This window comes from Protopterus annectens, chromosome 9.part0 (genome assembly GCF_019279795.1).
Source record: "Protopterus annectens isolate FY-2018-M chromosome 9.part0, PAN1.0, whole genome shotgun sequence".
NCBI classification, from domain to species: Eukaryota; Metazoa; Chordata; order Ceratodontiformes; family Protopteridae; genus Protopterus; species Protopterus annectens.
Genome location: NC_056743.1, coordinates 677,217,203 through 677,244,765, shown reverse-complemented (window position 1 = coordinate 677,244,765; position 27,563 = coordinate 677,217,203). Strand labels below are relative to the sequence as shown.

General features: G+C 42.8%; 1 protein-coding gene across 3 annotated transcripts in view; it reads right to left on the bottom strand.

Annotated features, from left to right (window-relative positions):
• Positions 1-27,563, bottom strand: part of NELFE (negative elongation factor complex member E) — a 360,551-nt gene that overhangs the window by 45,626 nt on the left and 287,362 nt on the right. The gene's annotated exons all lie outside the window — the stretch shown is intronic.

Below are 27,563 nucleotides of genomic sequence, written 5' to 3'. Positions count from 1 at the left end.
ATCCTCTTTTCCAGCTATTTTCCTTGTTCTTCCACTCTCAGATTTTGATTTTTCTATATTTTCTGCCTCTTGACCAGTGATCTCACCACAATTCACATGGCTCTTTCAACCAATCACCCAAACTCCCAAATTTTGTATGCACACATTGGTGGACATGTTTAGGCTAAAAAGCAGTCTCTTTTCTAAGGTTATCCAATCAAGTGAGTTATATGCATCCCCCTGTTTTTGTCTACTTTGAATAAAGCATTGTTATTCAAATTTCAAGATGATACTACATTCGTGTAAAAAACTATTTAAACACTGAGGGCTTTACAGTAGAGTCAAATTAAAGTTTCAACAGTGCTCATCTGCCAAAAGATCTCCTAAAATAAAGAAAATTCCTAGAAACAAATGACTGCTTTATTTCTTCTGATGGTTTGAATTTCTTAAGGTCTGCCACTGTGCGCTAAAGATATTACTGCCTCACAATTTATTTGCATAGCCCAGCTTGGTCTGCAGCGGAGCCCTGTTGTTTCTACACGTTCGTGGACTATGGAATGCTTGCAGATGTATAAAACACACCGTACATCAGTAAACTATATTAACAATCACAATAAAACAATGGCAAACCACTTTACAACTGATTTATGATAAAAGGACAAATTACTAACCCGTGGATACAAATCTAAACAGGGATATTCCAGGGTGAGTTTTTGTTCCCACTGCTGCTTTGCCTTACCCTTAACCAATTAAGAATTATACTTAAAAAGTACAGTTTTGTACCTACCATAAATGTAGATGTTCGAAGATCCACATTGCTGCAGTCCTAACACTTGGGTAGTCCGCTGTCCCTCATTCGGCCCGAATATCAGAGTATAAGGCTGACGTCGGTCAGGGCGCATTTGACTGACATCAGAACGTCAGGGTACAAATGCGCATGACCGACGTCATATCCTCAGTCTTTTCTTGCCCCAGATGTCAGAAGACCCTAAAAAGAAAGGTCCAAACCCAAAGACCACAACTAAACAATCAACTAGTCTAACACCAAAAATATGTATAATATATACAATACATACAAAATGTAATATACAAAATGCAGGTTACCTCAGATGAATAACCCAACCCACACAACCACCTCAAACAACAGAGGGGAAGGAGGGAGGGTAAATTGGACTGCAGCAATGTGGATCTTCGAACATCTACATTTATGGTAGGTACAAAACTGTACTATGTTCTTCATCTCACATTGCTGCAGTCCTAACACTTGGGTAGAATCCCAAAGCAGAGGTAAGGGAGGATGGCTAAACTATAATGAAGCAGGAGCTGCCAAAATGCCCTGCAACACAGCAGTGGCAAAACCAGCCCTGGATTTAGAGTACAAGGGAAGGTGGTAATGCCTAGAGAAGGTATGCACTGAACTCCAAGTGGCTGCCTCCAAAATATCCTTAGTAGCCACCCCCCTCAAAAAAGCTGTTGAAGTGGCAGTAGCCCTAGTGGAATGAGGTCTAATCCCAGCTGGAATCTCTCTGCCATGATGGGAATAACAGAAAGCAATGCAAAATCCAATCCACTTAGAAATAGTTTGTTTTGACACGGGCTTGCCCTGAGAGCACAAAGCAAAAGAAACTAATAACTGCTGAGATTGCCTGAACCCTTTAGTTCTGTCCAAATAATATCGCAACTGCCTGTGAACATCTAAGGTGTGCAAAATCTTTTCCCCTTTAGTTTGGGGATTTGCATAAAAAGTAGGCAAATGAATAGTTTGGATTAAAGCCACACTAGAAACCACTTTAGGCATAAAGGAGGGATTGGTACGTAAAGATACCCTATCCTTGTGAAAAATTAAGAAAGGCTCAACTGCCATAAGGGCCTGCAATTCAGAAACCCTTCTTGCAGAGGTAATGGCCAACAAAAAAGCAGTCTTCCATGACAAATATTTCAACTCAGCAGTAGCTGCAGGCTCAAAAGGTTGTAGAGTGAGTTTCTCCAACACAAAATTGAGATCCCAAGCAGGAGTAGGAGCTCTTCGTGGGGTCTTATATTCTTTGCCCTCTGAGAAATTGCTTGAATAAAGGATGAGAAAACAATGGTGGGTCACAATCGTAGTGAGCTGAAATTGCTGCAGCATGAATCTTAATAGAAGAGAAGGACAAACCTTTGTCCAATAACTCAGTAAGATATTGAAGAGCCACACTTAAATCAGGCTCAGAAACATCCAAATCCTTAGCTGCACTCCAAAATAAAAATCTCTTCCATTTATCTGCATACACTTTCCTTGTACTAGGCCTTCTAGCTTCCAAAATCACATTCAAAACTTGTTGTGGAAGTTGAGACCCTCTATGGTTTAAAACAGAATATGCCATGCTGTTAGGTGAAGAGAGTGAAGTTTGACATTGAGCAAATGACTGTCCTCCTGGGACAACAGATGTGGAATCAAAGGCAAAGGCCATGGAGGCTTCCGTACTAGACTTCTCAGTAGTGGGTACCAGTGCTGTCGAGGCCAATCTGGAGCTATCAAAATCATCCTTGGCTTGTCCTGTCTGACCTTCAGAAGTACCTTTGGGAGGAGAGGCAGAGGTGGAAAGGCATACACATGAAGATTTTTCCAACTGAAAGAAAGAGCATCCACTTTCCAAGCTGTGTGATGAAACCGCTTTGTGCAAAACTTTGGCAGCTGGTTGTTTAGTGGAGAAGCGAACAGATCTATGTCTGGAGTTCCCAGGACACTGTCAATTTCTGAAATACATGAAGATCCAGTTTCCACTCGTGGGGATCCATGATTTGTCTGCTTAACACATCTGCTAAGGAGTTCTGTGCTCGGCAGAAACCTTGCCTGAAGACTTAGTTGTAAACTGAGAGCAGTCTCCCACAAAATCATTGCTTGCCTGCATAGAGGATAAGAATGTGTTCCCCCTTGCTTGTTGATGTACCACATGACAGTTGTGTTGTCTGTTAGAATCAACACCTGCCCTGGAAGAAGTAAATCCTTGAAAGCTATTAATGCAAACTGGACTACTAACATCTCCTTCATGTTGATATGTAGATGTTGTAGTCTGGCAGGCCACTTGTCTTGTATCCACTTTCCATTTAGATGAGCTCCCCAAGCTATGTCTGAGGCATCTGTCGTTAAAATCTGACTCACCTCTGGCCGGGTCACAGAGAGTCCCTTGTTTAGGTGACATTCCTGAGCCCACCACAAAATTCCTTTTGAATGCAAGGTATTATTTGAATGACAGTGTCCAGATCCTGGCAGTGCTGTGTCCATACATTTTGAGATACCATTGTAGCTTCCTCATATGCAGTTTGGCATTGGGAAGCACCAGAATACAAGATGCCATGAACCCTAAGGCTTGAAGGACTGTCCTTGCAGTCAGCCCGGACTGATGAGATAGCTGATGGAAGTAAAGGGATAGACTCTTTTGTTTGTCCGGGGTTAAAAGGCCATCTGGGATGCTGTATTCAGTCTCACACCCAGAAAGCACATGTCTTCAGAGGGTACTAGACTGGACTTTATTTCATTCACAGAATACCCCAGGCATCTTAGCACTGCTATCACATATTCCAAATGATGAAGAAGCTCTTCCCTTCCTTGAGCCAGAATCAGGCAGTCGTCCAAATAAGGATAGATCTGTATTCCTTTTAGCCTGAAGAAAGCTATCACTGGAGCCAGAACTTTCGTGAACACTCTGGGCAGTAGATAAGCCAAAGGGCAATGCAGAGAACTGATAGTGAGAAGTCCCAGCTCGAAAACGCAGATACTTCCTGCAACTTAGTCTGATAGGAACATGAAGGTAAGCCTCCTTGAGATACAAAGTTACCATCCAATGATCTTTGCCCAGCAGAGGTAAAAGCTGCTGCAACGTCAACATTTTGAACTTGGGAATGTCCAGATAAGTGTTGAGGATAGACAAATCCAAAATTGGTCTCCACGTGTTCCCCTTCTTTGGGACTAGGAACAGGTGAGAATAAAATCCTAGGCCCCTTTCTGGCAAAGGAACCGGCTGTATGGCCCCTATTTGGAGTAGCAGTGAAATTTGCTTGTGAGCCTCTATTCTTTGTGGAGGAGGAATGTCTGGCATGCCTCTGAAAGGAGGCAAGGTATGGAAATAAAACCTGTAACCGTGATGTATGATATCCAGTACCCATTTGTCTTGGGTAATCAAACTCCAATTTTCTTTGAAAAGTGCCAACCTTCCTCCCAAAGGTGCTGCCAGGCGAGAAGGTTCTGGCAGCTGAAAAGGTAGGTCATTGGGTCTGTTTACGAAAGGACTGACCCCTGCCCTCACTCGAAGACTGTGCAGGAGAACTCCCTGTTCTGGGCCTGAAAGAGCCCTGACCTCTGCCCCTGCCACGTCTAGATCTACCCCTAGACTGGGAATCATAAGAAGGATACGTCCACCCTTTAGTAGGCCAATTTCTACTAAACTTTGGAGGCTGAACCTGCAAAAAATCTTTAACAGTCTGCATAGACTTAGCCTTATCTTCCATTTTCTTTAAAACTGCCTCAACAGGAGAATCAAACAAGACATCAGATTGCAAAGGGGCATCCAAAATCCTAGTTTTAACATGGTCAGATAAATTTTGATCCCTCAGCCAGGCATGCCTGCGAAGAACTGAACCAGTGGCAGCCACCCTAGACGAGGCCTGTACAGCATCAAAACCACATTGCAAAGAATGCTTACCCACCTGCTCAGAAACATGCACTAAATCTTGTAACTCTTTACAGTCAATACCTTCCGCCAGGCATCAACCTTAGATTTCAACTGAGAAAGGAGATAATTTTGATATTTCAACATGTGAAACTGGCAATTCAAAGCTCTCATGGCTAGAGTGGAAGAAGTATAAACTTTCTTTCCCCATCTATCCAAGGCCCTGGCCTCTTTATCTGCAGGAACCGGATTCTTGACAACAGAAGCCTTAACACCCTTAGGCCCCTGGCTAACAGTTTCTGGGTCTGCCCTAGGACTCTTAAAAAGATACTTATGAGCTTCAGGCACCCTGTAATACCTATCCGGTTTAACAGGAGCAGGAGGCAAAGAATCAGGATTAAGAGAAGCCTCCGCAAACACATCTTCCACCACATTCAGAACAGGAGGAATAGCTAAAGGCCTATGCTGGGGTAAAACAAAATTCCCTAAGCCTTTTCCTGGAATCAGAGAAATCCTGACCTTCCCATTTAAAATGCTCTCTCATGGAGTGAAGGGTCTCTGAAAAAGAAAAATCCTCAGGAGGAGAAGCAGAAGGAGTAGAATCATCCATATCAGAATCAGAATAATGAGAATACTCCTGCAAGTCTTCAGCCGAAGACTCAGACACATCGAAGCCTGCTCATAATCCCCAACACAGGTTCCATCCTAGGCCTCTTATCAGGAGGGGGCATAGAGCCTCTAATTAAAGTAATTAAATCCTCTGCCATTTTGAGCATGTGCTTCTTGGGCACAGCACCTGAAGAACTGGGAGTGACCCCCACCGAAGCTAAACTAGACCTGCCTCTAGGAGAAGCCTTGGAAGCAGAAAGAGAGGGCCTAGACCCCTTAGTAAGGGAGGGGAGTACAGTTACTTGAGAAGCCCCTACAGCCTGCCCTGCCTCCTGGGAGGCCACATCTTGTAAAATCAAAGTTTCTCCCTGGGTCTCCAGAGAGGCCTCCGTCGGAACCACCGGTTCCACTGACACCTCTAAAGAACTGGCGTCCGGTTCGGACGACTCCTCTAACCTAGGTTTAACTGCCTTGTCCTTGCGCTTCTTTGAGGAAGCGGCCGGAGCATCCGACGGCATTTTGTAATTGCACCACTTCCCAAAGACCAACCTTGCACAATCCAACCTCCGCTTTATAGTGCGTTTATTAAACCTAGCACAAAAGCGGCATCCAACAACGTCGTGCTCAGGTCCTAAACAAGGTATACACAAATTATGATAATCTCTATGCGGTATCTGTTTCCCACAAGAAATACAGTTATTCACTTTTCTGACATCCGGTAAACCACTGAGGCAAGAAAAAACCAAAATATTCCCCAACGGGGTACTTAACCAACTCTGACTTCGGTCTGAAATTCCGAATTCGAAAAATTTCAGAACGCCGAACGGCACTTGCAACACTGCTTCTGCATCGGACCATGCGGCAAAAAAGACTGAGGATATGACGTCGGTCATGCGCATTTGTACCCTGACGTTCTGATGTCAGTCAAATGCGCCCTGACCGACGCCAGCCTTATACTCTGATATTCGGGCCGAATGAGGGACAGCGGACTACCCAAGTGTTAGGACTGCAGCAATGTGAGATGAAGAACATCACTACAGCTTGACTTTCAGAAAACAACCTTGCCAAATGACGTATCACCTTCCTTTTTTTTGTGGGTAGTTTAAAACTGAATACAGTTCATCAGACAAAGAACTGAAAGCAAATAAGAAGTTATGTACTCACCATAACGTTCCATCTGAGTAGGTATCTTCATTTGTCTGCAACCTTTGGGATACGGATCCGATCTCGGATCCGAGCCTGCAACTTCTATCATAGCATAGATCCGAGCTCCTAGCTCCTCCCCTTACCCATAATCCCCTGTCTACCCTGACTGACCTCAGATCAAGTTTGCCCCATAGCACAGCTGATAAAAGTGTCCCAAAGGGAACAGATGCTAATAACCACAAGAACGATCATTTTGGTCAGGGGGAAGGAGGGGGGGATGGTTGCAGACAAATGAAAATACCTACTCAGATGGAACGTTATGGTGAGTACATAACTTCTTAATCTGAAGTAGGGACTTCATTTGTCAGCAACCTTTGGGACAGAGTCCCCAGCTACCTAAATCTTGGGTGGCCTTCATGGAAGGATATTCCGGAGCACCGCAGAGCCAAAGGACCCCTACCTCGGGAGACAACATCTATTTTATAGTGGCTGATAAAGGTGTGAAGTGGCTGCGGAACAAATGTCATCCAGTGGAACCCTAGCTTGAAAGGCCGCAGATGTGGCAACGGCCCTAGTAGAATGAGCATGGACTCCTTGAGGTGCAGGCCTTCCCGAGCTCTGATATGCTAAGAGAATACAACTCGAGATCCATCGAGAGAGAAACTTTAGAAACTGGCTTTCCGAAATTACTTTTGGCAAAGGAGATAAACAACTGATCGGATTGCCTATGATCAGCAGTTCTATGAATATAAAAACGTAGTTGTCTGTGTACGTCTAAGGAATGCAGCTTGTACTCTCCTTTGTTTTGAAAGTTGGGGAAAAACACTGGAAGACTGACAGATTGATTGATGTTCGCTTCTGAAGATACCTTAGGTAGGAAGGACGGATTGATCCTGAGGTAAACCCTATCTGGGTGAAAGACCAAATATGGTGGTTTGACACAAAGAGCTTGCAATTCCAATACTCTTTTGGCTGAAGTTATGGCCACCAAAAAGGCTGTCTTCCAAGAGAGAAATTTGAGATCAACCGTGGCCGGTTCGAAAGGGGGACCAGTCAAGGCCTGTAAGACTAAGGATAAATCCCATGGAGGTACCACCTCTTTGACTGGAGGCCTAAGGAGGAAGGTACCCTTGAGGAAGGTCTTACACAGTTTGGAAGTGATAAGAGGGCCAGACTCTTGCCCTACGTGATAGTATGAGATTGCTGCAAGTTGTACCTTGACTGTGGAAGAACTAGCCCCCTGGTGAAAGAGAGAGGTTAGAAAATCTAGAACTGACGCTATCGGGGCTGTAAAAGGGTCTAAACGACGGTGTTCTGCCCAAATGGTGAAGCGTTTCCACTTACTCCGATAAACCCTCCTGGTGGAAGGCTTGTGAGCTGCTACAAGAATGGCTTTGACAGGTGATGAGATCCCGGGAGTCCTTATGAGGAGTGGAACTGGAGCAACCAAGCTGTCAGCTTGAGGTTGACCAGGTTCGGAGTCGGAAGATCGAGAGGGTGAGAAATGAGATCCGGGAGGGGATCCAGAATCCATGGTGGATACATTAGGTGAGACCATAGGTAAGGGAACCACATCGGACAAGGCCAGAATGGGGCAATGAGGATCATCTTGCTCCCCAACTGCCTGGCTTTCTGCAATAATTTCAACATCAGGGGAAGAGGAGGGTAAGCATAAAGCAGACCAGGAGGCCAAGCATGAACTAGAGAGTCTCTCGGGGACTCCCCAGGAGGGGGGATCAGAGTGAAGTAATCATTGCATTTGGTGTTTGAAGGAGAGGCAAAAAGATCGCAACAAGGTTGCCCCCATCGGGCAAATACTTGCTCTGCAACTCGAGGGTTGAGAGACCATTCGTAAGGAGTCAGGATAGTACGACTGAGCCTGTCCGCTAGAATGTTGGACCGTCCCGGAATGTGCGTTGCTATGAGAAAGCTGTTAGTGGAAATCACCCATTCCCACACTCTCATGGCCTCGCGGCAAAGGGGGTAAGACCTGGTTCCCCCCTGTTTGTTGATGTACCAGACGACTGACATGTTGTCTGTCTGTACTGCAATCGTCCCTACCGGAAGAGAGTTGTGTAGTGCCTGCAACGTCAAAAGCACCGCCCTCATCTCTAGGACGTTGATATGCAAGGAGGTCTCTAAGTCGTTCCACGTGCCTTGGACTGTCCTGCCTGAAAAATGCCCCCCCCACCCCAAGCAAGAAGCGTCCGTGGTCACTGTGTCGACTGGCGGTGGTAGTGAGAAGGGACGTCCCGTGTGGAGATTGGGAGACTTGAGCCACCACACGAGCGACCTTCTGCAAACCTTGCTTAAGGAAATGGGATGAGACAGGGGGTTGCGAGACAGGGACCATTGTACCTGGAGGGTCCACTGTAGGACCCTCATGTTCAACCGGGCCAATGGCAGCAGAGGGATTGCAGCCGCCATAGATCCTAAAGCCCTCAGGACCAATTCCGCCGAAGGAGTTTGCAGTTGAAGGATGGCCTGCACGTGCAACATCAGGTTCCGAAGCCGATCTGGAGTCAAGAACGCAAGCATCTGTCTGGAATCCAGTCTCGCCCCTATAAAATCCAACACCTGTGTAGGGATCAGAGAGGATTTGGTCATGTTGATGGTTAATCCTAATAGTGGAGTCAGACTGAGGAAATAATCCTTGCATGAACAAAGTAGATGCCTTGTTGGGGCCGTAAGGAGCCAGTCGTCCAGGTATGGAAAGACCTGAATTCCCTGGAGTCTCAGGTGGGCCGCTATTATCGCTAGGACTTTGGTGAACATCCTGGGGGCTGAGGTGAGGCCGAAGGGGAGGGCCCTGAATTGAAAGTGACTGGCTCCCAGCCGGAAGCGGAGAAACCTTCTGGAACGCCTGTCCACTAGAATGTGATAGTATGCATCCTTGAGGTCTATGGAGCACATCCAGTCGTCCTTCCGCAATAAGGGGAGGACGGATTGCAACGTGACCATTCGGAACTTTTCTTTGGGTACCGCCAGATTTAGGAGAGAGAGGTCGAGGATGGACCTCAAGTCCCCCGTCTTTTCTGGCACCAGAAAGAACCTCGAGTAAAACCCTGATCTGATTTGATCTGGGGGGAACGGGCTGGATAGCTCTTTTTTGCAGAAGCTGCTGAATTTCTGCAGCAGCCGCCTCCCTCTGACTGGGTGGTACGTCGGGGAGGCCTCTGATTCTGGGGGTTATGATAAAGGGAATTTGGTAACCTCTGGATATAATACGAAGCACCCAGCGATCCGTTGTTATGGACTCCTACATTGCTAGGTGCCTCGAAAAACGCCCCCCCCCGACTGCCTCCAGAGTGGAGCAGCCGGGTAACCCCTCAGGGGTTCTGCGTGGGCCTCTCAGAGAACGGTTCTCTGGACCCAAAATTCCTGGGACCCCCCTCTGCCTCTGGGGCGGCGTCCTCCCTGTCCTCCTCTGCCACGAGAGGACTGGTTGTCCTGAGCAGACTGGGATTGATGCGATTTTCGGAACCACATCTTCTTCTGACCCTTTTGGTTCTTGGAAAAAGACCTCTGGGGCGCAGAGAAGCGGACTCCGACGGCAGACAAAGTCTTCCCGTCTTTCTCGCTCTGGACAAGTGTGTCGCGAACGGTTTTGCCGAACAGTGCAGAACTATCAAAAGGGGCATTCGTGAATGACGCCTTAAAGGGTTCCGAGAAGTCACAGTGACGGAGCCAGGCCTATCTCCTCATGACAAGCCCAACTCCGCCTGCTCTAGCGGCTCCCTCCATAGCATGAGACAACAGCCGCATAGAGGTGTTAGAAATAGAGCAGAGGGTGGCCATTCAGGAGGAGTACAGATCCTTGTCTCCCTCCGACATGGACCCGGGGGGGAGCAGCGTATTCCTTAATTAGATCCCGCTGCATCCGAATAACGTGTGCCATGTAGTTCAAGGCCCTCATAGAGAAGGTTGCTGAACTGAAGGCCCGCTTCCCAAGACGATCCATCGCGCGAGACTCCTTGCTTGGAGGATGAATCATGGGGCTCTCCTGAGCCAACTCTTTCTTGGTGGCTGCAGCCACCAACATGGCATCCACAGGGGGACCTCTGCTCCAGTGTGATCTCTCTGCAGGGGGGCTCAAAATTTTGTCCGGGCGCTTGGGGATTGGCTCTACAGTGTCCGGTTCCTTTCAAGCCCTAGTGGATATGAGATCCACCAAGGGGTCGGGTGGAGGGAACACCCAAGAGGTAGATGGTCCTGCCTCAAACGCCTCAAAGAATATGGACTCATCAGAGGAAGCTTTGGGGGCAGACTACCCACCCCTGATTTTGAGCATTTCCATGATGTCTCCGAAGGAGACATCCTCGGGGGGTGACCTAGGGGAGCCTTCCACTTCATTTAAGTCCGTATCTTCGGTGAGTGCCTCCTCTTGCACTTTGCCTTGTGAGGAATCTCCTCAGGGGGGCTGTCCGAGGAGTCCTCACGGACTGTATCTTGTTCCACTGGAACTCCTAGAGGCGCTGAGGCAGGCGGCCCCGATGGCCGGATGAGGGGAGCCAGGACCAGATGAGAAGGAGTGCGGGAGGGAGCCGAAGCCAGGACCGGAGGCCTGGAAGCACTCGACAGTGCCCTCTCCACCGCAGCAAAAGCCGAGGGGGAGCCGCTCTCAGACGGATCCGAGACCCGACTTCCACTTGGATCCGAAGTGGGGATCGGACTCGGCGCAGAGAACGTCGGATCCGAGGGACCAGTGTGCTCCGACCGGGACGGAGCCAAAAGCACACCGAATCCCTCGGATCCGAAGCTCGGCCCACGGCTCCGAGAGGTTGGATCCGACAAACTCGAGGGAGCCGTCGGAGCCGACATGCCCGGCACGGTCGGCTCCGACCCACCACCGGATCCAACGTGGCTCAGCTCCGAGCGCTCCGACCCCAGAATGCGGGTCGGAGAAGGAGCAATAGGGGCGAAAAAAGGGGTCAAGCTCCCCCCCGGAGGGGGGGGAGGCAAGAGCACTCCCATCTGCATCTGGGCCTGGATGAATCTCCTCATCATCCGGTCCATGTCCGCATCTGACATGCTAAAGGTGGACCTCGAAGAGGCCACCGAGGCAGACCTGGAGTGCCGCCTCGATGGGGACCGGGTCACCTCCTCCTCGGGTCCTGGGGAGAAACAAGGGGATCGGATCCGAGGAGGAGGAGACCGAGAAGACCTGGACGGAGAAGCCCTCTTGGCGGGCGGGGCCGATGAAAAGTCCTCGGCCCGCCGCTTAAGGTGCTTCTCCCTCCGCTTCTCTTTCCTGGACTCCCTATCCTTCAGAGCCGAAACGGGAGGTTGAGTCCCGGTCGGAGGAAGGGAGGCAGGAGTGGCCGCTACCGGGGGGGGTTGCGGTCACCGAAGTACCAGAGGCCGAAGCAGAGTCTGGGGGTAAAAGGCCCGCCAGAACCAGCTTCGACCTCCGATCCTTAAGTGCCCTGGGGTTGAACGCCGCGCAAATCGCGCAACCCGAAGAGAGGTGTTCAACCCCAAGGCACCTAACGCACCGAGTGTGGCCATCAGCCGGTGAAAGCTTGTGACCACACTCGGTGCATTTCAAAAAAATGGCTTTAGGGGCCTCTGACATAATTAAAGTAAAGCACACTCACTAGGCCCCTACACTCAAGTCACACACACACGCTACGACCAGCGAGGGAGGGAGGAAAAATTTAAATTAAAATTTAAGCTGAAAAAACTAAAAATAATTAGTTTTAGTGTTAAGGGTAAACCTACCACGCACACACAATCACTCAATCAGAAAAGAAGAAAGAAAACTTTTTCTCACAAAAAACGCCAAGAGCTCTGGAATCTAGCTGTTGCTTGAAGAGCGGCAAACTAGATCTGAGGTCAGTCAGGGTAGGCAGGGGATTATGGGTAAGGGGAGGAGCTCGGATCTATGCTATGATAGAAGTTGCCGGCTCGGATCTGAGATCGGATCCGTATCCCAAAGGTTGCTGACAAATGAAGTCCCTACTTCAGATGTATCTTTTTCAGATTATGTAAGAATGGTGCTTGGTCTCGATAAATGTGCAAACATTACCTTTATAACAAGAAAATAACCTGGAAGAGGAATGGGATATAAAAACTTGAACAATGAAGAGTGTATAAATATGTGGGAACAGATGAAAGTTCATCAATACAGCATGAACAATTAAGAACAAACCTTAGTAAGAAATACTTCAGAAGAGTAAATCTAATACTGAAAACTGCCTTGAAATCTGGGAATAAAGTTCAACAGATGAATCAGCTTTCTCTTCCTGTGCTAACTTACATCTTTGGTATGCATTCCTAGTCCCAAAAAGTTTTGAGTCAGTTGGACAGGACAACAATGAAACTATTTTTTACCTATCAACTGGTTTATAAAAGCCAGTGCATGGCATCATTATATATCGCAAAAACAACACCCCTGCATGTACTGCAACTGCAAGGTCCTAATTCAAAGACAATTCACAAAAATCCAGACCAGCTGACTGTGGCAAGCATACAAAATTTAATGTAGTGCTAATATGCATGTACAAAAGAGAACAAACAAACCGGTTTCGGCTTAAATAAAATGGCCTTCTTCAGTGCATACAGTTAACAATGAAACATCCCCTCTCATTTATATACTCAACAATTGAGGCTTAATTAGTGTAATAATTACACCATTTCAAGGTGCTCATTCAGTCCAGGAGAAAATAAACCCCCTAACTTGATAATCCATTTTTTCTCCATAATATTAAGAGTATGGTGCCAACCAATCGTATTACATCTGTTACCCCTAATACCATCAATAGTAATAAAATAAAATATGTGTTAGTGTGTGATACAGTATATTTATAGAGGGCATTAGTGATTCTCTGATGTCTGATATCACTCAAATGCTCTGTGATCCTAAATCTAACTGGACGTGATGTCTGCCCAATATAAAACGTGGAGCAACTGCAAGTAACCAAATAGATGACCAACTCCATTTGGCAAGTGGCAAAAAAAGAAATATTATAGACTTGACTAGTACTTTTGCTACTAAATTCTTTGGTCTTGGAAATTCTAGAACCATGTATACAATGGCCACAGGGATAACAACCAACTAAATGGTCCCCAAGAAGAGTGGATTGAACTTGTGGCGCTTGCTTGCTGCTTCCATGTTTATAATGACTCAAAATTGAGCCAAGGTTTCTACCTTTCCTATAAGAGAAGTAACATCTGTTATTCAAAATTTCAAAGAGTTTATTGTCTGCCTAGAGAATATTCCAGTGTTGTTGGACAATATTGGTTAAGACACTAATGTTCCCACCATAAGTAGCCACAAAATGGATAACTGATCCTTGTTCCTGTGGCTTAACTTTATATTCAAGGAGAGAATCCCTATTCATGGAATCCACCATACTCCTAGCATGCATTAAATGTCCCAACTTATAACCCCTATTCAAAAACTGGGAGGTAAGATCGTCCCTGAACATATCATATGATGCATCCTCTGAGCATATATGTTTCATTCTAATGTACTGAGACTTTAGAAATATTCTTACACGTGTGGAGGATGATAGCTGGTGGTATGGAGAAAAGAATTATACTCTGGATATTTACGGTACACTTCAGAACTCGGAGTGTTATCCATCTGTCTAGTAACCAATACAATCCTTACTGTAGTTCACCGTAAATTGTATCCCCCACTTATTTTCATTTAGATAGTTGAGAAATTCAAGTAGATACTAAGGATCAGATCTCCACACCAACCAGCAGTCATCCAAGTATCTCCTCCATATGCCCATGTCCTCCAAAAATATATTATGGAGAATTACATAAATATGTTCCTCGATGTATGCCATAAAAAGGTCGGCATATATCGGGGAGAAAGAGGCCCCCACAGCCATACCCTGAACTTGAAGATAACATACATCATGATACAAAAATACATTCTTGGTAAGGACATGTTCGGCTAGCCCTATAAGGAATGTGTTAAATCCAGAGGGATATAATCCAGATCTACAGAGCCAATATTCCAAAGCATCAATACCTGCCCAATGAGGAATATTAATATATAGGGCAGTTACATCCAGGGTACAAAGTAACCTTCCTGGTTCCAATTGTAATTCCGAAATAATCTGAAGAAATTTGGTTGTGTCCTGTATACGGGCACGTACCCACTTTAAAAGGGTTTTAGATACTTGGTTAAAAATTGAGACAATGGTTCAGTTAATAAACCCCTTCCCGAAACAAGGGGTCTACCAGGGGGATTTCGTGGGTCCTTCTGTATTTTTGGGAGAAAATAGATATATTGAGAAAGGGGGTTGGGTACAGAAAGATGGTGAAAAGTTTGGTTCGAAATAATACCCTCATCTTTAGCTAAATTTAGAAATTCATCAATCCGTTTCTTGAAGGAAGGGGTCGGATTGAGGGACAAACGAGTATAATACCACCCATCCAAAAGCTGCCTCAAAGCTTCGGTATTACATTGAGCCCAATCTTGGACTACAACTACCCCACCTTTATCAGCAGACAATATCACCAAGTCATGATTATTGGCCAATTCCCTGATACATTCCAATTCGATCTTTGAGACATTATTGGATCCAACAACAGACTCCCTAGAGTAGAAATGAATATCCCGAAGAACACTATTCTGAAACATTTGAACATTAGAGTTCATGGGAGATGTAAACATAGATTTATGATATCTAAACTCATCCCGGACCCCACTGGAATCTTTATCCTGAAAAATAACCGTAGATTAAGTGTTCTGCAAAAAGCTACAATATCATTGGCAAAACTGTTCTCTGAAACAAAAAAAAACAAGTATAAAAGTTAGCCCTTTATTCAAAATATCAATGTGAGTAGAAGACAGGGTGCAAGATGAAATGTTTAACCCATTAGAATTAGTTATTTCTGAGCAAACATTCTCAATAGCCCTTCCATGTTGTTCAACTCGTTTGTGCTTCCTGCCTCCCCCACTTTTGCTTACATCTAAAGGGACATTGTTACTTGGGATCCTGTGGTGCATTGTGCATCAGACTCAAGAACTGAGGATCAATCATCTCCAGAAGTGTCATAAACTCACAGTAGGCACTTTCTTGAAAATGGAACATGGACGTTTCTTTCTAAATTAATATTTGTGGGATTGCTGAAACCTAACATGTTTGGCTTGATCTTTAGAAAAAGGATCCCCCTCTGTCATAATCAGCGAGATCCCTCAAATATTTCTTTTTCTTCCTTTCTTTGAGTTGTTCTTTCAAACTCAGTAAATCATTATGGAGTTTCTTAAAATTTGAATTATATACGGGTTGACCCTCAAATTGCTTAATGGAATCACACATCTGTGTAATATCTTGGATATCTTGGTCAATGATCCTTTCATAATGTCCTTCTAGGATCTCAACAAAGTTCATAGAAGCCTTATGTTGGGCATCAGCCCAAAGCTTAGACAATGTGGCATCAATATTATTAACAAGTGGCTGTATGCGGACTCTTAAGTCCTCTAGGTGTAATATCCTTAATAATATAGGCCTTAAATAACCTAAGATGCCAAACATTGATACGAAGTGACCTCATGCTCTTATTCAACCTCACAAGTTGTGCATCACATGTACTATCAATGGGTGCTGTAATGGAACCATTCTGTTGGGGCTGATCTACCCCCAAAACCAAACACTGCAAGATCATCGCGTTCAAAGGCCAACCCCCTTAAGAAGACTGGTTATATCCATTGAAAAAACAAACAATAAAAATCCCCAATAGACTATTGTGTGAAAATCTACACACTAGAATTGTTAATAAAAAAAAAAATATATATATATATATATATATATATATATAGATATATATATATATATATATATATATATATATATATATAGGGAAAATACAGCAAGTGGAACCAAAATGATAAACTCATTAATGAACAATCAGGCAAAAAGCCATATTATTCAGACAAACAAAATATTGTTCATAATCATATCCCAAAATAATGTCCAAATAAGTCCCAAGGCCAAAAGATAGATTACAATCCTGCAGTCTTCCAATATGTTCCTTCTGAACGTTATCCAGAAGAGAAATAAATCCCAATCCAGATGCTAGCTGCAATAGTTGTTAACAAAACAGAATGAGGCTGCGACACAAATAATGTGATGAAACAATATGTACCGACCCAACAAAAAAAACTTATAAATAGCGTTATAAACTCAACAACTTCGGGTTTTAAATAACAAATAATATTATTCATACGAATGTAATAATGTTCATATCCATGTCCCCAAAAATATCCAAATAAGTTCCAAGGCCAATAGATAGGTTACAGTCTTGCAGTCCGCCAATATGTTCCTTGCGAGCGTTATCCAAAAGAAATACAAGTCCCTAAACCAGATAATAGCTGTAACAGTTGTTGACAAACCTGTATAAAGCTGTGACACAAATAACGTGATGAAACAGGATGTGCCAAAAAACAAAAAACCCGTAAATAGTGATGTACAATGAGTAAAAACTTCAGAGCACCACCACGGCAACAGAAGTGTTCTAATTCCAATGAAATGACCACATAAAGATAAAAATAAGTGTTTATTGAGAATCAAACACTTAAAAACAAACTGTATGAAAAACAAGAATGATAAGCGCTTTCGGCTATTCAGCCTTCATCAGATCATAACATTTTTTTAATCTAAAACATCTCTTAAAAAGAAGTAGTCAGACAATCAAATTACTGATAAAAAATAAAAGACCAATGATTACATTCAAAAACATTGATTTCTTATAGGATCAAAAGTAAGGTTAACATCCAATTAGATGAACACAATAAACTCTGTTCAGTGTGAATGAAACTATTGGACAATATACTAATGCTAATCCCTATGGCTCAATTCATATAGCAGGAATTAACAACATATCCTATCCAGCTGCAAAGGCAACTGTGTTGTTAGCACACATGCTGTTTACAGTGCTCATTTGCAGTTTGTGATCATTCTCTGTTTGAGCTATGTGCAATGCCTCTATGATGTTTATGATTTGTTTTATGTGTTATATAGATTGTTTTTATTTTAATTCGGCTAATGTTGAAATACTAGCTGCCTTTGCAGCTGGATAGGATATGTTGTTAATTCCTACTATATGAATTGAACCATAGGGATTAGCATTAGTATACTGTCCAATAGTTTCATTCACACTGAATGGAGTTTATTCTGTTCATCTGATTGGATGTTAACCTTACTTTTGATCCTATAAGAAATCAATGTTTTTGAATGTAATCATTGGTCTTTTATTTTTTTTATCAGTAATTTGATTGGATAACTACTTCTTTTTAAGAGGTGTTTTAGATAAAAAATGTTTACGATTTGATGAAGGCTGAATAACCGAAAGCGCTTATCGTTCTTGTTTTTCATACAGTTTGTTTTTAAGTGTTTGATTCTCAATAAACACTTATTTTCATCTTTATTTGGTCATTTCATTGGAATTAAAACACTTCTGTTGCCGTGGTGGTGCTCTGACGTTTTTACTCGTTGTACTTTATTATGTCTTCATCACCTTCAGCGAGGTTTGGAAGTTTTTTACTTCATTGCTTCTTGTAAACAGTGATGTAGACTCAACAGCTTCAGGTTTAAATATTAAGTCATAAGAAAGAAAACATCAACAAATATCCAAGCACCAAACCATTCATAGATGCGTCAATAGAAGGCTATTACACCTAGAGGACTTAAGAGTCCGCATACAGCCACTTGTTGAGAATATTGATGCCACATTGTCAAAGTTTTGGGCTGATGCCCAATATAAGGCTTCTATGAACTTTGTTGAGATCCTAGCAAGACATTATGAAAGGATCATTGACCAAGAGATTCAAGGTATTACACAGATGTTTGATTCCATTAAGCAATTTGAGGGTCAACCCATATACAATTTGAATTTTAAGAAACATCAGTAATGATTTACTGAGTTTGAAAGAACAACTCAAAGAAAGGAAGAAAAATACATTTTTGAGGGATCTTGCTGATTATGGCAGGGGGGATCCTTTTTCTAAAGATCAAGCCAAGCATGTTAGATTTCAACAATCCCGCAAATATTTATCTAGAAAGAAACGTCCACATTCCATTTTAAAGAAAATGTCTACTATGAGTTATGACACTTCTGGAAATGATTCATCTTCAGCCCTTGAGTTTGATGCACAATGCACCACAGGATTCCCTATGCCCAAAAGAAGTAACAATGTCCTTTTAGATGTAAGCAAAAGTGGGGGGTGGGGGGGATGGAAGCACAAACGAGTTGAACATGGAAGGGCTATTGAGAATGTTTGCTCAGAAATAACTAATTCTAATGCGTTAAACATTTCATATTGCTCCCTGTCTCCTAATAACACTGATATTTTGAATAATGGACTTTTATACCTGTTTTTTTTTGTTTCAGAGGCCAGTTTTGCCAATGATATTGCAGCTTTTTGCAGAACAGTTAATCAACGGTTATTTTTTCAGGACAAAGATTCCAGTGGGGTCCAGAATGAGTTTAGATATCATAAATCAACATTTACACCTCCCATGAACTCTAATGTTCAAATGTTTCAGAATAGTGTTCTTAGGGATATTCATTTCTACTCTAGGGAGTCTGTTGCTGGATCCAATAATCTCTCAAAGATCGAATTGGAATGTATCAGGGAATTGGCCAATAATCATGAAATGGTGATATTGTTTGCTGATAAAGGTGGGGCGGTTGTAGTCTAAAGATAGGGCTCAATATAACACCGAAGCTTTGAGGTAGCTTTTGGATGGCTGGTATTATTTTCGTTTGTCCCTCAATCCGACCCCTACCTTCAAGAAACAGATTGATGAATTTCTAAACTTAGCTAAAGATGAGGGCATTATTTCGAACCAAACTTTTCACCATCTTTCTGTACCAGACACCCTTTTTCAATATATCTATTTTCTCCCAAAAATACATAAGGACCCACATAATCCCCCTGGTAGTCCCATTGTTTTGGGAAGGAGTTCATTAACTGAACCATTGTCTCACTTTTTAACCAAGTATCTTAAACCCCTTTTAAAGTGGGTACGTGCCCGTATACAGAACACAACCAAAGTTCTTCAGATTATTTTGGAATTACAATTGGAACCGGGATGGTTACTTTGTACCCTGGATGTAACTGCCCTATATATTAATATTCCTCATTGGGCAGGTACTGATGCTTTGGAATATTGGCTCTGTAGATCTGGATTATATCCCTCTGGATTTAACACATTCCTGGCAAGAACGTGTTCGGCTAGCCTATAAGGAATGTATTTTTGTATCATGATGCATGTTATCTTCAAGTTCAGGGTACGGCTATGGGGGCTTCTTTCACCCAGATATATGCTGACCTTTTTAAGGCATACATTGAGGAACATATTACTTATGATAATTCTCATAATATATTTTTGGAGGACATGGTCATACGGAGGAGATACTTGGATGATTGCTGGTTGGTATGGAAATCGGATCCTGAGTATCTACAAGAATTTGTCAACTATCTAAACGAAAATAAGTGGGGGATACAATTTACGGTGAACTACAGCAAGGATTGTTTTACATTTTTGGATGTATTGGTTACTAGACAAATGGATAACACTCTGAGTTCTGAAATTTACCGTAAATATCCAGAGTATAATTCTTTTCTCCATGCCACCAGCTATCATCCTCCACACATATGTAAGAATATTCCAAAGTCTCAATACATGAGAATTAAACATATATGCTCAGAGGATCCATCATATGATACGTTCAGGGACGATCTTACCTCCCAGTTTTCGAATAGGGGTTATAAGTTGGGACATATAATGCATGCTAGGAATATGGTGGATTCCATGAATAGAGATTCTCTCCTTGAATATAAAGTTAAGCCACAGGAACAAGGGTCAGTTATCCGTTTTGTGACTACTTATGGTAGGAACACTAGTGTCTTAACCAATAGTGTCCAATGACATTAAAATATTCTCTTGGCAGACAATAAACTCTGAAATTTAGAACAACAGATGTTACTTCTCTTATCTTGGCTTGATTTTGAGATTATAAACATGGAAGCTGCAAGCAGGCTCCACAAGTTCAATCCACTCTTCTTGCGGACTATTTAGTTGGTTGTTATCCCTAAAGCCATTGTATACATTGTTCTAGAATTTCCAAGACCAAAGAATTTAGTAGCAAAAATACTAGTCAAGTCTATAATATTTCTTTTTTTGACAACTGCCAAACAGATTGGGTCATCTATTTGGTTACTTGCAGTTGCTCCGTGCTTTATATTGGGCAGACATCACGTCCAGTTAGATTTAGGATCACACAGCATTTGAGTGATATCAGACATTAGAGAATCACTAATGCCCTCTATATACATACTGTATCATACACTAATGCATCTTTTTATTTTACTATTACTGATCGTATTAGGGGTAACAGATCTAATAAGATTGGTTGGCACCATACTCTTAATATTATGGAGAAGAAATGGATTATCAAGTTGGGGGGTTTATTTTCTCCTGGACTGAATGAGCACCTTTAAATGGTGTAATTATTGCACTAATTAAGCCTCAATTGTTGAGTATATAAATGAGAGGGGATGTTTCAGTTGTTAACTGTATGCACTGAAGAAGGCTGTTTTATTTAAGCCGAAATCGGTCTGTTTGTCATTCTTGTTTGTATGTGCTTATTAGCACTACATTTTATTTTGTATGCCTGTCACAGTCTGCCGGTCTGGATTTTTGTGAAATGATTATATATCAAGTGTGAAGGAGATACGTGCTTCCTTGAACCTGACTACATGCACAGGTTTGTAATCAAGGGACTGCATATGTATTTATCATCATCATCATCATCATCATTACCCCCTTTCCTATTTTCTACATGGAGTTGAGGTAGTGTGTCAACTGTCGCCATCTGTCTCAAATCAGTGTCACCCTCCTGCCTTCTTTGACAATCGTGTTGACTGCTACAGGTCTCTACCACAATCCAGCCATCTCTTTGCTGGATGTCCTCATTTCCTCTTGCCTTCCTGTCTCCCCTACATTTTCACCAAATCATCTTCTATTTTCCTGAAAGTGTGCCAGAATTTCTGTAATCTGTTCTTTGTCTTCTGCAATTGGAGCTACAATGGCTGCTGGTGTGATGTCCTCCTGCCTTCATCTGTCCCACAGTGTATATCCTACCATAAGGCACTTCACCTATATCACCTGTAGCTTCCTCACCTGCTCTGTCTTCACTGTTCAGGTTTCCGTACCTTATAGCAGTAATAGTTGCACCACTGTTTTGTATACCCTACTTTTGAACTTATTTGGCATTATTGCATCACACACTACCCCTCACACACTGTGCCAGTTAGCTGCACCACTTCTGATTCTAACTTTGACCTCTTTCAGACTTTCCTTCTTCCCAACAGTCCCTTCCAGATACATGAAGCTGTTAATCTGTTCCAATATATTCCCGTCTGGCTCAATTTTCGTCTTCTTCCAACTTCCCCATTTACTGCCTTGACAACTATCTTGCCTGCTCTTAGTTTCATCCCATGTACTTTCAGTTTTGCATTTTATCATAGGAGGTTACTAGGCTATTGGCCCACAGGCCCTTATAAGCCTAGCCAAGAGTTTAGCCCATGTTTAGACAAGTCAGCACCCAAAGCTCCTGTCCAGCAGAAACACAGGTAGAATCCCAGGGGTGTATTTTCTGTTTCCCATCCAATTATCCAAGTTGCACTTAAAAAGGGATAATGAGGTACTCTGCTTGATGAGGAGAGGGAGTCTACCCCACAGATGGAGTCTCTGGGATACAAATCTTTCCGGCCAACAAGTCCTATTGATATCACAGACCAGGTTGAGGTTGTGCATTTGGGTTGCTCGAGTGGAGCTTGACTTGCAGATATGCAGCAGTCCCATCAAGGCGGGGTCTGAGATTGTTTTGTCTGCTAGAGGTCACGTCTGAGGAGCCTGCTTTTAGCCTGTGTAGGGTAGATGTTTGAGGCTTTGGATTCTCCTGGTGAGGAACCTCTGTGGTCTCTCCAGCTGCTGCATGTGCTTTGCAATGTACATGCCGAAGGGGGCGTTGTACTCAATAAATGGCCTTATAAGGGAAGAATACAGGGATGTTATGACCTCTTTGTCCCTGGATGAGATACCCTTACTTATGAGATGGGCCATGTAGAAAGCTTTCCGTACAATGGAAGCAACATGGTGGTCAAACGTCAGGTTGCTATCAACATGGGTGCCCAAATTCCTCACTACTGACTGTGTACTTAGGACATTGTTATTAATGTGATAATATGTGGGGACATCACCCTCCCCAAAGGGGATAATGATGTATTTTTTTAGCATTTAGCTTAAGGCCATGATTCCGGCACCAGTCATTTGTTTGGGTGAGACCCTCTTGGAGGACGTCCACATCACTTGGGGAATTGATGACTGCACCCAGGTTGCAGTCATCTGCAAACTTGGTCAGCCATAGCCCGCTGGTTTTGGCCTGCACCTCAGAGAAGTATATCCCAAATAACAGAGGCCCAAAGACTGATCCCTGGGGTACGCTACTCCTTACAGGTCTACTGCTTGAGGTGGCTTCCCCTACTTTGATTAGGTAGGCTCTATTAGTGAGACAGTTTGCTACCCATCTGGTAACATATGGATTGATGCCTAATTGAGAGAGAGTTTTTATCTACTATGCCCGAGTGGGGAATAGTGTCAAAGGCTTTGGCCAAGTCAAGATAGACGGTGTGCACAATCTTCCTCCATCCACGGCTTTGGTGACTATCATTTGCTAAAGTTCCACTTCAAAGCCTCCTTGTAATGTCACATTGTCTGTATACAGCAACTTTGTTGATTTGTCCCCACTGACCTATTTACTAAGGCAGTCCAACTTCACTATGAACAGCAGTGGGCTCAGATAAACCCTGATGCACATCCACTGCTGCAAGAAGTCCCTCTGAGTGGGAGCACTGCTCATACTTGTGTCAAAGGAGCCTTGTACATAGCCTGTACTAATCCTACCAATGATCCTGGGAAACTGAATCATTGCAGGACTGCTCAAATGAGCTTTTGTGGGACTTTGTCATATGCTTTCACCAAGTCTACGAATGCCCAGCTGGAGGACTCCTCCATAATCTGTCTTACTACAAACATTGGGTCAGCTGCACTGCATCCTGACCTAAATCTAAACTGCTCATTTCCCATCTTACTTTCTACGACTCTGCATATCTGTTTATCAAACACCCTCTCCAGCACTTTCATGCCATGTGTTAGGAGTTTAATACTGCTACACTGTCCAGTTGGGAATGTCCCCTTTGTTCTTGTTCTTGCACATTAGTACTAGAATGTTTACTCTTCAATCACCTGTGATACGGCTTTCACTCTATTCTGCTAAGAGTACTCCTAGTAGCCTTGCCGTAATCTCATCTGAACCTGCTTATTTCCCTGACCTAATTTTCTTTTGTGCTTTTCTTATTTCTTCTATGGTAAGCACTTTATCTTTCAGTGCTGACTGTATCAGGAGCAGTGCAACTTCTATAGGATATTCATCATTCAGAAGCTGCTGGAAGTACTCCTTTCATCTGCACTTGATGTCCTGTGCACTGGTGAGATGGTTATTGCTGGCATCACTTATGAATGGTATCCAATAACTATCTTCTTTAGCTTTATGTCTGCCTTGCAACCTGATAGAGTTTTGCTATGCCACCTCCTGAATCACCTTCCAGAAGCTGGTAGCATCAGATCCAAACACAGCAAAAGCTCTAAACCATGCAGAACACAAGTCTAAGATGTCACCTTTGCTAAGGTTAGCAGAAGAATTTTGGAAAGGAGCAGGTACTGAAATCAAACTTGAAGTAGACAAAAACAAGTAGCACCAGAAAATAAAAAAAAAAACAACAAAACAGAGAATTCTAAAATTATAAGCAGAAAAGGAGAGAAAACTGGAAAGCTAACAATGACAGTGGCAAGTATTTGTTTAGAATGTCTGGAACCAAGTGCTGATCAAAATTTAACTTGTGAATGTATAATGACAGGTGAATTTAAACTAAAACTATGAGAGGTTAACAGTGGCAGCTCAAGACAGTGGGCAATGTACAAGTTGGCTTAAAACATCTACAGAAAAAGAGGGAGATACTGACAAATGTAGGCTCTGTAGTACAGAAGCAGAAGCAGGGACACATCTTGCTGTTGGCTGCAATGTAATCATGGTTGACTGTACACTGAAAGGCACAAGTATGTGGCAAGACTGTTGAATTGGTGATTATGCAAATACTTCAACATAGATGTAGTGGAGGACCACTGAAAAAAGAAGCCACAACTAAATACTGAAAATGAAGAATTTCTGATCATGGGATCATCTAGTACTAACAGTCAAAGCAGAAGCTCATCCAGCAGGTGAAAAAAAGGACAGAAATTGCAAAATGACAAGGAACTTGCAAGTCCACAAAGTCTGTTTCCAACACTTTTTTGCTTTTCAAGAGATATTCTGACCAGGCAGAGCAATTAACACTAAAAATAATGCCTTACAGAGTAGGCTGAAGTACAGAAAATTTGATAAGCTGGTTAGAAATGAAAGCTGACAAGCAAACTTTATTTTAAGCTAAATATTTGCAAAATAAAAAAGGACAAAACACAAATTAATGTAGTACCCATTTTCAAACTAAATTAACTTAAAACTTAACTTAAAACTTAACTTAATTTAATTTAACTTAACTTAAAACTTAATGATCAGAACACATTTTGTAGAGGAGAACTTTGGGAGTAGTATGTTGCGTCTTTCAGCTTTTCCCGGTTAGGGGTCGCCACAGCGGTACTCTGGTTTGCTAATGACTGGCAGTAGATTTTTACGTGTCGAGTAGCCAGCTCTGATGCACAACCTTCAACGAAGGTACGCCCATTCATGCATGTCTCCACACAGAAGACGCTCTAGCTGAGAATCGAACAGGACGTCTTACTGTGAGGCGACAACGCTACCACAGCACCACCTGGGAGTAGTATACGTTTTGCAATTATTGTGCAAATACCATATTAGGTTTTGCAACATGCAGCTATATGGTTGCAAATCAGAGATGTACTCTCAACAGAAAGGGGAATAAGCGGCAGCACTATTTTTTAATCATTTATACACAAGCAGCTCCAAACATATAACTTTAAAGCAGAGCACACTGTGAAATCTGATAAAAGTAGGAAAAAATAATGTTGGAAATAATGAATAAAAGAGGGAATGCTAAAACATTTATATGGAAGGACTAGCAATGGTTAAAAAGTACAGTAGACTTCTTTCTGTAAGCTTCCTTACATCCCTCATCTTGATCTACAAACTGTATCCTCTAGTTCCTACGTGTTTCTTTTTCTTCTTCTGAAAGATACAACCTTCTTGACTGATTCCCCATGAACTCTCTTCCTTAAAGGTATGAGGTTACAGAGACGCTGAAAGGTATATTTCATAACTCTCTGCATCAACTTCATGCTTGTACCAAATGCAAACTGTGCAAGCAAACACAGTCACCCCCCAACCTTCATGTATGCAAGATGCAAAAACCCAATGCATCCTGCCTTCCTCTACTTATCCAGAAAGTGATCAGAGACACTGTGGTTGGCAACCAGAGTACTCTGCCTACTCATTCTATAAATGTCCGGAGCACCTTCTGCCACCTCACCATTCCAGTTAGTAACCTTAGCAATTTCCCAACCTTACTCTCTCAGAGTGTCATATCCTGCTTATTCAGCCTATCAGCAATTTATACTCTCCGCCTGCTTTCTCTACATTGCTCACTTCACTAGGGATCCACCTCCAATCTACCATGCTAGTCCGTTCTTGACTTCCTCACCCAACAATCTTACTAGTGATAAAACTCTGCAACAACTTACAGTCCCTGGGGGGAAGGAAACAAAGAATGCCCTCCACATGACTCCAAAACTCAAAGCTGTCTACATAATATTTCAGTGGATGGACTGGGCATACTACCACAAGCTTTGTTGTAGCCCAGGCACATATGTTAAACACTGGAAATTTGACCTGCAGTTGCTATGTTAATGAAGAGCACAGTAAATCTGTTCAAGAGCTGCATGTCATTAGCACTGCATCAGCTGTTTGGCTACGTATTATCACAAACACCCAGTGCATTACCAGTGCAGTAGTGTTCCCAACTGGACTCCTCCTATTACCCTGCAAAGCCAACTTGTACATTTTCTGCTGGACTTATCTTATGGAGCACTACTCCTCAGTCCACAACACTGGGTCTTTGTAAATTCTGGTCAATGTCTTTACTGTCTTTTTTTTTTGACGGAATTAGGGTCATCAGAATTGACAGAGAATTCAAACTACATCTCCTGAGCTGTCTATGAAGACTAAATTCCCCCTTTCTGTGTTGTCTAGATCTTTTCTCATGTTTTAAGATTCCCCACAGCTATCTTCAGAGAAATAGATGAAAACAGGTCATAGACTTAAACCATTCAGGGAAACTATTTCAGGTATGTGCCTTCTGTTCACTATTATTTTCTCAGCACATGTCTTTCAGATGACTTCAACAGTAGCATTCTCCCAGTATTACTAACAGTACATTGACTTGACAGGTTTTGTCTTCAGTGGGAAAATGAACAGTAACTATGGGTGGTCTTTCCTTACATTTCAAAAGACAACTTCAAAAAAGCAAAGTGACTTGGGCAGAAAAAAGAATTGTCGGTTGATTTTAGACAGACAGCCCAACTCTCCGTGGCCCCTGCTGACTACTTCAACATTGTCAAACTATTTTATTTTAAGTTACCCTTAAAATTAAGATATAAAGAAATTATCATTAATAGAGAGGTTAGTGGCATCACTGGCTCATCCACATAAGGTGTTTGAGACATCAGATAACCATCTGGCTTTTGTAAAGGAAAAAAAAATCAGGCCTTTAGGTTTACTACTAAAAAACAAAGTCTCAGTTTTTCAAGACTTGGTAGCATTTCCTACTCTGGTCAGGAAGCATGACAATTTACCATTTTTTCCTCTTTTTATCAAGGATTTCGACACCCCCTATATCCAGAGAGTCGCCCTCTTGTATTTGATTATACCACTGACCTTTATTCTAATCCAGTCCGAACATGCAGCAGTCCCCAGTCATCAAACATGTAACACACTAAACTATCCTCTCATGAATACTGCAGAAACTTCTTTGTGTGATGCGTAGTCAATGGAGAAACCCACCTGCCTCATGGTTCACGTTCTTGGGAAAATCTACAGTGAAGTTAATGAACATTACAACAGAAAAGACTAATTTAA